This window comes from Cupressus sempervirens, chromosome 1 (assembly GCF_028749045.1).
Source record: "Cupressus sempervirens isolate cs-2001-9-10 chromosome 1, ASM2874904v1, whole genome shotgun sequence".
NCBI classification, from domain to species: domain Eukaryota; kingdom Viridiplantae; phylum Streptophyta; class Pinopsida; order Cupressales; family Cupressaceae; genus Cupressus; species Cupressus sempervirens.
Window position 1 is genome coordinate 243,725,061 of NC_143118.1, and position 12,640 is coordinate 243,737,700.

Here is a 12,640-nt window from a genome sequence, read left to right on the forward strand (position 1 = left end):
CAATAACACATCTCTTATGAGAATGAATAAAGCACTAAGCACTCATTAAATATAGGTGATGGAAAGAGATGTGAAGCATCAAGACCTTCTTGGAGGTCACACATCTAGTGTTACTTTAGTTTGAACATACTTAACAATAGAGTTTTCTTCAAAGTCAATCCTACTCTCCTTGACCCTTCACCAAGTGTTTTAAAGCCCCTTAATCTAATGAGTTGATAAGTAGAAGATATTTTTCAAGATAAATGAGGTTGCACTACAAAACATGGGTTAGTTTGACTCAAAACCTTCACAGTTAAATCTTGATAGCATTATCACAAATTTAAAATAATACAATAGTTTTATAATAAAATGTACAATTTGAGTTTAAACATGTAAAATTTGAATTAAAACATGTAAAATTTGACTAATAAATAATAATAATAATTGTGATTATGAGTTAAAGAATGTGATTGTTGATATTAAAAGCTCACACCCAATCTAAACAAAAAAAGCTATTAATTGTTAAAATTCTAATAAATTGTAGAAAACTGATAACAGTTAATAATAATTATAATTGTATGTGGTCAACTCGGATGTGTAGGTGAAGCTTGACCAACTGTAGAAAACATATAATATGAATAATAGTTATGTACGGCCTACGATATTTAGGTGAAGCTTGACCAAGATCGCACAACGTAGAATTTGAGTGGTGTACATTTGACTGGGTCATAAGAATGGCACCATATCGTCAGCATTGCTTCATGTCAAATATGTGAACAAATAGAAGTTATTGAAAAATATGCGAACAATGGAAGTTATTGCTTGCAGTAGATACATAGGCGTCATGAGTCTGCTCCTCTTTCTCTTACTCTTGTGCTGCACACTCTTTGCTAACGCTCAGCCAGGTATTATTTTCCTCCACTGTTTTGTTTTAATGTTGTTACTTTGGTTTCTTTGTTTTAGGGTTTAATGTTTTACATGGGCTTGCAAGTCAACAGGATTTCTGAGTATCGATTGTGGGGGAAAAGGGAATTACACTGATAGTGAGACCAATATTACATGGGTTTTAGATGACAACTTCATACACAACCTCGGTGAGAAAGCAGAATCATACTACAGTGAAGAGTACGAGGGATCCGCTTTTTATTGGGGCAGCCTTCGAGTGTTTCCCGAGCCTCTTAAGAAGGTTTGCTACGAATTGCCCCTCACCCCGAATGTGCCCCACCTCTTGAGACTATCGTTTCTGGATGCTAATTCTACTGGATCTCGAGGCTTCAATTACTCTGTGGAGACCGTCGATATGCTCTACATGGATAAAGTGCTATTTTACAGTTACCCAGAAGTACAGGTGGAGAAAATCTTTTTGAGTGCAGATAGTGTGTTGCATATCTGCTTGATCCGAACCTCGGATTGTGATGATCCATTCATCTCGGCTATTGAGTTGAGACGTCTTCAGCAAGGCATGTACGATATGGCTAAGCGAGGAATTATGTTGGATTTAATAGAAAGGGATAATTTGGGGCCTGAAGAAAACACAACCAGGTAAACGTTGTCCCTTTTGTACCGTTAATGTTCTCCTTGAAATTCTTTTCTATTTTGATGGTTATTATGTAATCAATTAATCAGGTATCCCGAAGACCCATTCGATCGCTTCTGGTATTCTTGGGACCCTAGTGGATATGATATTGTGAATGTTACCAAAGCAATTTCAGTAAGCAACACCAAAAACTTTCCTCCGTCAAATGTAATGAAGACGGCCGTCGTCGGCAGTGCAAACGGCTCTGAAGGCATAGATCTCAACTTTGGAGAATCCCCGACGGGAAAAGCCCTTGTACTTCTGTATTTTGCAGAACTCGACTCATCACAAGCAGGATCCTTATCAGTTAGAATTAGTAATATAACCAAAAGTGCCAAGAAAACAATTGATCTGAAGAAAGCCACTTTTTCTGCCACAGAGGTGGCCTTGATATATGAAGGAACCAGAGGTCCAATTGTGAGTCTGGAACCAATTAGTACCTCTCTTCACAGGCCTATAATCAATGCTGCTGAGATGTACAGTATTGTTGCCTCCAAGAATGCAACTTTTCGAGATGACGGTAAGAATTTGTGATACTGCTATTAGGATTTAACAGTGTGGTTTTTGAGTCCAATTCATTGAGTCATATTTCATTAGTAGTGATTCACACGAATCCATCTCTCATGATAACAAATAGAACAACTTAGCATTCATTGGATCTAGGTGATAGTCACATAGGCGAAGCACTGGGACTTCCCCGAGGTCACCCATCCCAATACTACTCTAGCTCGAGCAGGGAGGTCATTCATCTCAGTACTACTCCAGCTCGAGCGCGCTTAACTACAGAGTTTTCTCCATGATTAAACCCACTCTACTTGCAACCCCTTTTTTTGAGAGGATGTGCTGATTGAGCATCAATAGACTGTTCTGATCTCCTTATTAATTTTTTTTAATATTTCACTTCTAGATTTAGATGTAGGAATTGAAATACTGAATTAGTACCTCTATATACCTCATTTAAGAATCTCCTACTGCCGAAACTGCAGTCAATGCACTGATAGAGGTGTGGAAAGCGTTATTTTTCAACAACAGCAGTCGGGATCCTTGCTTTGGTTTACCGTGGGAGGGAATCCTCTGTAGTAATGTCAACAAAACTGTCAGGATTTCTGCAATGTAAGTTTTCTTTTCAGTATTCTCTTCTTTTCCATTTAAATCGGACAGTTGAAGGAATGCTGAATTTGGTTTTAACTGTGTTGTCCACGCAGAAACTTGTCGGCGAGCAACCTTACAGGACCCATACCTCCAAGTTTCGGAAAGTTAACGGAACTCGTTTCATTGTAAGCCTCAACCTCTTAATTCTGGTGTGATTAGGAAATCAAGTAGGTAGTCACTCCTTGTTTAGCATCATTGAAAAGTATGCTATTAATTTACGACCGCAGAGTGTCGATTAAAAGTATGCTATTATTTTACCATCTTTATTTTGCTTGTCATAGTCGTACAAAGTCAGTACAAAATGTACTGAAGACAAAACAAGCTAAATTTATGTTTTTCATAACTTTTTTTATTGTTTTTTACTATAAACTATGATGAAGATCAAATATTAAAATTTTCAGAAAAAAGTCTATGATGTTTTTGATATTTTCGAAATTAGTCAACTATACAATTTCTAGAGAGGATAGCTCAATTTTTAATGTGTCATATATATATATATATATATATATATATAAAATTTTTGAAATTTTTTAAAAATTTATTTCAGTTTTATTATGTTATTTCTCATAATCATATATTTGTTTATTTAATTATAAATTCTCTTAAAAGATAATATATATGTTGGTCAATTTTTTTGAATAAATTTTGGAATATTATTCTTTTTTAATGTTTAATTAAGTTTATGTTTAAAATAAATTGGAGCTCAGTGTTAATTTTAGAATAATTTAAATAATAGTTGGATACACCAATAATGTGTTATTCATTTTTTCCACCTAATCTCTTAAAAATTGTGCAAGATAAAATATTAAGTTTTATCTATCTCCTCTTAGTTTTGGATTCAAAGATCTTTTAGAATATTTGATTGACTTCCCTATAATATAAAACCTCTCATGACTTCATATATATGCCATTCATTCTTTTTAGATCACTCAACAACAACGATTTCAATGGAAAGTTGCCTAATTTGACCAATCTCTCCAAGTTAGAGACATTGTGAGTACTCCAAATCTTCAATTATCTCTTTCAATTTTACTTTATTTTTATCTTTGTAAACATTCTATTAAAAATATATTATTAATTTGATTAAAATAGTTTGAAATATTTCTAATTATTGTGACTATAAATACAAAGTAGAGCATATCTAAAAGTTAAACAAATTTACAATTACTATGTTTGATGTATGTATACAGACATCTTCAAAATAATTATTTATCTGATAAAGTTCCAGACTGGCTATCTAAACTACCTCGCCTAAAAGAAGTGTATGTATCTGTCATCCTTTGCTACACTTCACTCATCTTTACACAAAAAAATCACAACTATTAAATGTTATTTTGTTTTGACATTGTGACAGAGATATATCCAACAACGATTTCAAGGGTGTCATTCCACAGCAACTTCTCAATAAAAAAATAAATTTTACAATCCAGTAATTTTATATCCATTGCAGTTTATTTTTACATAATTTATAAATTTCCAATTTTGAAAATTTTAATTTAAAAAATAAATAAATAAATTCTAGGCCTTTAACATGACTTTCAGCGGCAACAAACACCTTTGCCGGACAAAGCGTGAGTGTCGTCATCACTTTCCGTCAATCGCTGTTGGATTAGCGGGAGCCTTCATTACAACTGCCATTTTAGTGGGTATCGTCATCTATCAACTGAAATTTAGAAGTGCATGTGCTCAACCAAGCCCTCTCGGTAGGTTCTTTCACACAGTTATCAATAATTCAATGTGAGAATGAAATTAAATCTTAGTCTACCGTTCTCATGATCTATGAAAATCAAACAAAATGCAGATTATTTGATGGTTAATGTAGCAAACTCTTCAAAATCTCGGGCATTTACGCTAGAGGCAATGACGACGGCGACAGAAAATTTTACCCGTTAAATCGGACAAGGGTCGTTTGGAAATGTTTACCTGGGTGTATTGAAAGAGGGGAAGCAAATAGCTGTAAAAGTACTCTCTGTTTTCTCCAAGCACGGAATCGAACAATTCTTAAATGAGGCAAGTATGCTTACACCCATATTATAGTACTAGTTCGTTTCCTTTTCTCATCTATTCGAGATATATTAGCGTTTAATTTCAACTTTATGAACAGGTTGATCTTCTGTCAAAAATCAATCATAAGAAGTTGGTTTCCTTTCTAGGATACTGCAATGAATCTAGAGACCTGATGCTTGTCTACGAGTATATGTCTGGAGGATCCCTCAGTGATATTCTCTATGATAAATTTTACTATTTTCATTCCAACAAAGGATAGTAGAAATGAAAGATGACAAAAACATCATGTGCTTTTTGTTTGTAGATTCAGAGGCACCTAAATATTCCCAACTGGACTGGAAAACCAGGCTTAAAATAGCTTTGGATGCGGCACAAGGTTTATTTCAAAGTTCATTTTCAAGTAAATATCAATTCCTCAAGGAATTGTTTTTGAAATGATGTTTACTAATTATTTAACTAAAAACATTTGCAGGGCTGGAATATCTGCACGTGGGTTGCACTCCAAAAATAATTCACAGGGATGTTAAGACGTCCAACATTCTTCTTGACAGTAATTTGAATGGAAAACTGGCTGATTTCGGTCTTTCAAGAGTGACTGGCAATGGAGAAACTTCTCAAATAAATACAACTATAAAAGGAACTCCTGGATATTTAGATCCAATGTACGTAATTCTTGAAGTCTACAAAATTCACTATTTAATCTTTGTTATTTCACTAGTGATTCATTGTTCTTTTTCAACGGCAGGTATTATAGAACCCACATGTTGACAGATAAGAGTTATGTGTATAGCTTTGGAGTCGTTCTATTGGAGCTTATATGTGGCAGGAAACCCATAGACCCAAAATTCTCCACAGAGAAAATATTGTTGACAGAATGGGTAAGATATCTGACTGATCATTTGCCAAACAAGAAAAACAAAATGCCCATTGCAGCCTTCTTTTAGTACAAAAGCTTGAAAGAGTGGGTTAATGCTTGACTAAACAGGTTGCATCATATACGGAAGCAAATGAAGATGACGCTCCCATTGAAGAAATAGTTGACAAAAGGCTGGGCAAGCGTTACAATGTGAAATCCATCACCCATTTGACCAATCTAAGCAGCAGATGCATCGCAAGTGAGCCGTCCGATAGACCGAGCATTAGTGAGGTTGTGGTGGAGATCAAGGAAATTGTGACTTTTGAGGAAGAGAATTATCAAGTTCCAGATGAACTCTCACTCACGTCCACTGCCAGTTTCTCCAGTTCCCAATAACAAATAGGTTTGGAATAGGTAAGAGTGTCCTAAATTGAGTGCGGTGTACAAAAACTGTAAATACATATTTGTCGAATTTTAAGTAACATGGTCATAAAATCTTAGGGAGTAGGACAGGAACCCAGCAGCATAACTATACTGCTTTGAAATCATTTTTCAAAGATGTCTTTAGCTAATGGAAGCGAAATATTACATTTCAAGTATATTGATTAAATTGTTATTTGAAACAATTTAATATGAAAGAAATCATTAGGATCAATTAGAGTATTGAATAAATGTACAATTATACAAAATAATGATATTTAGCATTAATTAGGTGTTATTCTAATTATAATAATAGATGTTGCTAAATGATTGATGAGTAAGTTAGAAAATATGGGCTTAGCCAATAAAGGCATTGACATTGAAACATTTTTAAAACTAGTTCTAAGATGAATTAGTTGAAATAATCATTATTTAAAAGTCTAAAGCATGTAGGTACACTTAAGTCATTCATGTGCTTATATCTATGCTCTTTGCATCTATACGTATATAAAAGTAAATTATCTCAATGAATTTTGACCTCTTAAATGAACTTGAAATTGATAACCTTTCTATACCTCTATATCGACACTTGCCTTGATGTTTGATTTTATAATATAAATTATTGGGCGTGTGAAAATATCCTTGGGATCTTACTAAGTGAAGATATATGGTAGTAAAACCCATGATTTGATTTAATCTTGTTGATAAAAGTGAGAAAATTGTAATCCAATTAATGTATTAGGAATCATCCTAAATGGGGATGAGTTGGATTTAGAATTAATTGCTACATGCAAGATGGAAACACTATAGCAAGAGAAAACTTACTTAGTATAAGAATTAGGATTTTGAAACTCGCTTGCAAAGTACATAAAATAATATGATGTTACAATAAAGATAGGAGATTATGAAGAGGTTTTATTGCAAATAAATCTTCACCAGTGAGTGATGGATGACTAGTTGATACTAATGGTCAAATATTTTAGAGTGTTAATATTATAGATTGGTCAAACTCTTATCTCCATTTTTGTTTCCTATTTTATCTAGTAAGTCATGTTGTTAAGTATGGGGTAAGTGCTTTAACCTTTTTCAAAAGTTGTCCTTCTATCTAAGTAATGGTTATAAATTTCAAGGTAATCTTTAAGAAACTCCCTCCAAAAAGAGATATAAAATATTGGCAAATCTTTCATTATTTTCAACAATAAAATTATTTCTATTCACGAATCTTTCAAGAAGTTTATTTTAAATATTATTTTTATTGGTGATTATTTGGAATCATAATTCTTGTATAGAAAATAATGGTGAATCTCAATAATAATAGAAATTTCATTAATCACCATAGAATATTACAAATAAAAATTGAATATTTTTTTAACCTACGGAATATTATGAAGATCATTACATTATATTTTAAATCAATAGTGAAAACTAAATATTGGTGATATATCCCTAAAGTAACTAATAATTATGATAATTGTAGGTGAACTAATTTTAATTTCTCCAATAATATACAATATTTAGGTGAATCAAATGTAATCATATATCAAATATTATGGTGAATCTTTGAATATACATTTTGAAATAAAATAAATTATTGAATGATTTAAAATATTTTAGAGCTAAAATTTATAAAAATATGGTGATTTAGGTTGCGTTAAATCATAAATTTTTAGCCAAATTACAGGCCAAATTTTTCTAAAATTAGCCAATTGACAAATATTAGCCTCTAAAATATACCTTTATTATAATTAGATTTTTTGCTTAGTGTCAACTATCAAATTTATTACTATCTAAGTTGGCCTAGTGGTGGAGAAATTGTTCTCTTCAAAGGGACAACAGAAGTTAAAATCTCAAAAAGGAGATAATGTATTTATTCCTAGTTTGCAGTACAACTAGGCGCTTCCTAGTAGGAATTGTATTTAATAGTCCCATATTACTCTTACTATAAGTAGCCCAAAAATTAACATCCGATATCTTGAATTATAAGAAAGCCCTTTTAAATTCCTTTATATTAAAGAGATCAACACAACATGTAAGGTCTTTGTTAGTGATAACAAAGAGAAAAGATAATATGCTTGAGGTGGCCAATGTAGGCAAGGAAGTGCAAGAAAACTCATGGATAAATAAACTTAAGGTGCATGGATGATGAACCCAACCTCTTGTATAATTTAACTCGTGTTGCAGTATGTGTTGTGATGGAGTAGCATAGTGTGGGTGGGAATCTGATTATGCATGCTTTCAAAACCTAAATGCAATAGAGATCTAGTGAATTTCTCGATAAGAAATTACAGTAGTTTGGAAAAAATAAAAGGCATTGGATATTTGCAAGTTCCACTCATAGAGAAATAGAATGAGGATTAGTACTTTTAGATCCTTTACTCGATGTAAATTTCATAGTGGTTACTCATCACAATTTTAGGTCAAATGATTTTAAATCTGCAAAGTGGAAACATGAGAAAAAGAACATTGAAGAGGGATGTGTGATAGTAGCCACCAACAAATTAAAACTGGGTGTCCTCTGGTTATTGCGGTGACCACTTATCTCTTCACCTCTTTTAGCCCTAGTTATTTCCTAGTACTCCCCTTCAACTAGTGGTGGGAAACCCATAGTGTCTTTTAAACCTAAGATGGAGCTTGTTGTTGACTTTGGTGAGATAGGAATTGATTCCTCTAGGTAGAGGAAAAGATCTACTAGAATTGCCAATATACTCAAAAAGAAAAAATGGGAGGAAGAACAAGAGAACCTAGAAGAGATAGATTTGGTTTCTAAGTCTAAGGGGAGTGGTAAAAGAAATAACCCATGCTAGATAGAAGTAGAATGCTTGGAGGAACTTTTACATTGAGGAAGAGGAGGAAACACCCCAAGAAACTAAAGAAGCCTCCTATGAAAAAGACACCCATGTTTTGGCTATCTTTAGTATGGGCATGAGTGATCTCACAATTAAGAATGATAATCTAGGCACCAATGACAACTCTCTCACGACTCCTACTTGCCCCCTTAGGATTCCTCAGGAGGACCCCTCCTATTCCCCCTCCTCTGAAGAAACCCCCTATTCAACCACCAACTTCTTTTACTCCTTCTTACCCCCCTATTCAACTACCCCTCCCACCCCCCAATTTGGATAAAAATGCTTAATGAAATGGAAAAATAGAAGAATGAAATCATTAATTGAAGAAATTTTGGATTGAGATAGAAAAATAGAAGAATGAAATCATTGATTTGAACCTAAGGTTCATAATTACACAGCAAAGTTTTTTGTGATTGTGATGCATTCCATGACAACTATTCTCTAGCTTCTTCAATAGGAGAGGATGGGAGGTAAGGTAAAGGAGGAGGATGAGAGTTCCAAGAAAATCTATAGGTTCCTTTTAGATGATTGACTAGATGTGTTGTTGGAGAAACCAACCCTCCCCCCCACCTTATGAGAAGAAAGAATGATGGCTTGGCCTCATTCTGTGTCAAATTTTCCACTATTTTAAAGATGGTTAAGCTTTGGTCTTGCATGACCAAAATGAAAACATTTTATACGAAATTTGATACTGTTAGTTCTTTTAGTTCTATTGTTCTTGCTAGTTACTTGTACAACATTAGATTGACTACAAAGGTTTTGATAGAAGATGGGAAAATTCTCATAGATAATTGTTTTTGATGTTAATGGGTGGCTGATGTGATGTTTTTGTTTCCTAGCTAGTGAGTTGTCTATCATCTTATAGTGTTTCTTTCACTATGGTTGTTTCTACTGGGTCAATCACCCATTTTTCACCGTTATTAATATAAAAAACACCACAAACTATACAAAATAGTTCAAGTCCTAAAATAGTGATGTATTATAAGCTCTTCAATTATAATATTATCAAAACATCATTTTCACAATATATTTGATACCATATAAATTAAATATGCTAATTTATTCATTCATATCTAGCTATCATTAAATTTGAGATACTAAAAATAATGATTCATAAAAGAGTATTAAAGTAAATAAAATATAAATAATTGTCCAAAACTAATCAAAATTATGATTAACTATTATAATAATGATGATTTTAAGCACTCTAAAATAAGGTACCATACTAAATCTAAAGATTGTGTTTAAATTATAAGAAACATCACTTTTATGAAATTCTATAATTTTGTATTTACTAATCATCTATTATTTGTTAATCAACATAATTGCATTTTTAGTCCTCGTCTTTAAGGTGGGAGACTATAGTTTTTGGATGCTTCTTTCCTATTGGTTTATTTCTTGGAAATAGTGTAATAGATTTTATAACCTTTTGTTTGAACAATATTCAAGATTATTAAATTGGAATTTTCCCAATTTAATTCCTATTTTCTCAATTGCCCCATCAATTTTAACTAGTGGTATTTTCATTTTTTGGTGAAGAATAATGCCATACTTTTAACACCATGTCTAAGGTTTCAACATGTGTCCTACATGTACCTAGTACTAGGAGAATGAAAGAGAGGAACAATTTCTTGACATCATGTATGTGTCTTTTTCATGAACCTCATACTAGAACAATAGAAGAGAGGAAAAATGCCTCAATTTTTTTTTCATTGATCTTTGTTTAATGCATTAAGCTACCTTCCTTGTAATTGTGTGTGCATCTCTAGTCCATGGGCAATACAAGAAACAATCCTCATTGTTAGAGTCTTCTTTTCAACGTCAACTTTGAACTAGGTAACATGCCAATATTTCTTACAATTTTATGACAAAAAATGTTGCAATGTCCTTATGTTGGTTTTCTAGATTGAAATTGAGCAATTTCCTCAATAGTTTTCCCCTCTTTTGTGACTTTCTTGTTTGGACTCATAAGACACAATTTTAAGGGTTGGAGGCATTTTTTAAATAATTATTTTGGTGGCTAGTGTATGATTTTCTAGAATAACATCTATTTTTGGCTTTCAAATGCTTGTAACCCTACTATTTACATTTTCCTTTTCACCTTGTATTATATCACAAAAGTTTTACTATGGATTTTTTGCAACTTTGTATAGTTTTATTCATTTATTCAACCTAAAAATTAGTTGAACCATACTTTTTTTGATTATGTAAATTTCTTTGAATATTTCTTTCAATTTAAAGTTTTTGAAATTAAGAAGCAGCCAAAATGGGGGTTGAATCATAAGAAAAAAGAACAATTGTCTAGAGATCATTTGGTATTTACTACCAAAAGACTATCCCACTCCCTTTTGAAATTTCAAAAAACCACCAACAACCATAATAGTAAAGCAAATACTACCATAAGCATCAAGAGTCTTAACAATATGCAAAATCATGGCCATCAAATAAATATTGGCCCTACCATCAGTCCAAAGATAAAAACCAAAAGGGGCCCAAAGGCTCAAAGTATAACTAAGCATCATAATAAATGAAACAAAACATAACTATGCCAACAAGGGAATTGTCAATGGTTCCACAAAATTTCTAGCAACAATGAAAGCTAGTCATCAACTAGAAAGCCATATAGGGTGAGGTTTGTCTCCACCTCCTTATCATCGGTCCCCCAGTCTTTGTTGGTTTGTAATAGGTAGAGCATAGTGGCTGCTAACTACATGACATGAACTGAGAAATTAGCCACCTTATCAAACTTGTCCTCTAGGCCCTCATTCTATTTAACTAACTCTACAATTGACTTTTCCAGTTTCTCCACCACTTGGTTCCCCTTCTTTGTGTTCTCATTTTTTATCATACTTTTTTTTTTGAGTGTGGTCTCCCCCCTTCTCATGCCTAAACTCTTTTTCTCCCTCGGTGCTTTCCACCTGGGCTTGGCTACTTAGAGTTCACATCTTAACCGATGAGGTGAATGTGTCATGCTCAACATTATCAGGCTTTCTGGAATCCAGAGTAACAATTTTAAACATGTCAGAAACCTTGGGGTGAAAAGGGTCAGCTTCCTCCATATTTTTGGTTTTATACTCACTTTACGTTCTTCTTCTTCCTATTCCCCAAAGTTCCTTCTAGTGGCCTTACATTTGGAACGAGGCCCAAAATTTTCCCTAGAGTTGTCCAGTTTGGGTATGGCAGGGTTGGTTGAGGGAATTTTTACTCTTAGCTTCTTGCTTGATGAGTTTGTGCCCTTACTCATGGCTCTATTTTCTTCAACATCTATAACTTTGATTTTCTCTTCCTTAATTCTCTTGGCCATGGTTGGGGGGTCCTCTTTGGATGGGTTTAGGAGGGGGAGACGAGCTTTGTGTAATGTTATTTTCAGAGGAGGATGAAAAATGCTTAGAATTTGAGGGTGGAGGCCTTTATAAAATTTAAATAAATGAAACATCAAGGATAAATGGTAGCCCGTGTAATTTTTTCCCTCCTTACATTTTTTCCTTATATTCCAAACATAGTCTTCCATGGAGTGTAGTAGGAGAAAAGGAAAAGAAATACAATCTTTGTTTTGAAAATGATTTAGAATAGAGAAATGGTAGTAATAGAAAACCTTAACTCTATCCTCTAGGATGACATAGTGCATTATAACATTGTAGACCACATTCCATGTCTCTGGAAGCTTCTTATGAGAAAATCCACTCGGGAAGTGACCTGGGGCTTCATGAAAGTGGAAGAAACTCCTGAGGCTAACTTCCCTTTTAACTCTAGGCTACTTCCTCTAGGACTTTCCTTCCAACGTGAGGCCAGTGGCATTGTATA

The 12,640-nt window shown here is 33.4% G+C and overlaps 1 pseudogene across 1 annotated transcript; it reads left to right on the top strand.

Moving 5' to 3' along the window:
* The first annotated feature begins 787 nt into the window (after positions 1-787).
* Positions 788-6,294, top strand: LOC149577073 (putative LRR receptor-like serine/threonine-protein kinase At1g67720; annotated as a pseudogene). The gene is made up of 15 exons (XR_016363981.1): positions 788-884; positions 978-1,521; positions 1,606-2,075; positions 2,542-2,668; positions 2,761-2,832; positions 3,632-3,700; positions 3,898-3,969; positions 4,062-4,136; positions 4,250-4,410; positions 4,509-4,717; positions 4,812-4,937; positions 5,018-5,090; positions 5,187-5,376; positions 5,460-5,592; positions 5,700-6,294. The product of XR_016363981.1 is annotated as a putative LRR receptor-like serine/threonine-protein kinase At1g67720 (transcript).
* Positions 6,295-12,640: the final 6,346 nt, after the last annotated feature.